The sequence below is a fragment of the Octodon degus genome, unplaced genomic scaffold (genome assembly GCF_000260255.1).
Source record: "Octodon degus isolate 3935 unplaced genomic scaffold, OctDeg1.0 scaffold00020, whole genome shotgun sequence".
Taxonomy (NCBI): Eukaryota; Metazoa; Chordata; class Mammalia; order Rodentia; family Octodontidae; genus Octodon; species Octodon degus.
In genome coordinates, this window is record NW_004524596.1 from 8462914 (window position 1) to 8464613 (window position 1700).

Consider the following 1700-nt stretch of genomic DNA (forward strand, 5'->3'; position numbering starts at 1 on the left):
TTGTTTGTTTGTTCTTAATCATGGCTAACTGGAGTTCCAAATGTCTCACTTGTATGTAGGTCAAATTGTATTTCCCTGGCAGGGAAGCTTTCTACTATGACATCTGTGGACAGGTTCTCCAGATCATTTGCGCTATCTCCTGCTTTTATATTGACTCCAATCAATCTTATGTTGTTCTTTGCATCATCTAGAGGTTGCTGGATTCCTTCATTCTTTTCTCTTCTCTTCTCTTCTCTTCTCTTCTCTTCTCTTCTTTCTCTCTCTCTCTCTCTCTCTCTCTCTCTCTCTCTCTCTCTCTCTTTTTGCCCTTTTCTTTTTTTTATAAATTGGCTTTACTGGTACAGAACAGTGTCCTTTGATGACTGATTTCTGATCTAGACCTTAGCTTCTGAAGTTGCTGTTGAGCAAAACATGATCTGATTTTGCTGAGTTCATTTTCTGGTGCTACTCTTTAGTGGTCTTCTCTTTAAATGCATTATTTTCTTACTCAGGAAAGAAAGTGTTCCACTTCTGGAATTAAGGTTGGAGAGGTTTTGCATGTTCTACAGTTGGTTTTACCCTCTCTTCTCCAGCATGCTGTGTTTGGCATGATTGACACAGTGCATGTACTGTTTAGCCAGAGCAGAGCAGCTGAGACTCTGGTGGGTATTCTCAGGATAACACTGGAGGATTTTGGCCTGCAGATCAGCACAGACTGGATGATATTCGTGCTACTTGAACTTGGTTTCTACTTCTTCAGCAGCTTTCTGATACTGCTCAGTGGTGACTTTGTAGAACTCTGAGCTTCTCTTCTCCAGTCTAGCCAGCTGCTCTTTGTAGAATATATCCTGCTTCTTTATCATTCAATCTTTCTCTTCTAACTGCTTTGCCTTCCCATGTTCCTCCTTATTTGATATCCTCTCTCAAAGGATAGCTCTGGTAAGCTGCTCATTGACTGCAGCCCTCTCTCCATCCAGGTCTTTCTCTTGCTTTAGTCATTTCTGATTCTCAGACTCCTTCTTGGCTTGCTCAAATGCCCATTGTTCAGCCACTCTTCTTTTCAATTCTTCATCAGGAACTGAGACACCATAAATATCAGAATGCCACTGAGACTTCGAACCAGATGGAGAAGATTCCTTCATTAGACCAAGCACATGTTCTGAAAGCCAGATGCCCTTAAGCATGATGATGTCCTCATTTTCCTCTGCTTTGAGGGTGATCCGGTGGGTGCTGGCCATCCTGCCCATTGTTCCTGCCTCAGTACCTGCAGAGTCCAATTGTGGACCCACAAGCACATCAGGACCCACGTGTACACACGCACATGGAGGGCAGGACACTTCCCTTGCCCAGCAGGAGGAAGACAGTGACCCTGAGGAGCTAGGAGCTGGATTGATTTCTTGTGGCCCCTTGCCATCTTTAAGAAATCTTTCTTTTCACAATCACTTACCACAAACCTGTCTTCTGTATCTGAGATTATGTCCTCACATTAGTTTATTCTGCTGCAGATACGGTCAATGGAATTTTTAGTCTCCTAGATACCTGCTTGAATGTGTTTTATGGATTCTATTTCTTTCCTGTGTTGGGCATTTATGGTTTCCATCATTTCTCTAAGTTGCTTTTTTTTTGGTCTATCTGCTTAGGGTCACTAAGCATGTTTTTCATTATGGTCACCAGCTCTACAGTTATCTGAGAAATTATTTCTGATTTTTTTCTACTTCCTC

General features: G+C 42.3%; 1 pseudogene; it reads right to left on the reverse strand.

The window, feature by feature from the left end:
- Positions 1-540: 540 nt before the first annotated feature.
- On the reverse strand, positions 541-1226 carry LOC101584881 (annotated as a pseudogene).
- Between the last annotated feature and the right edge of the window lie 474 nt (positions 1227-1700).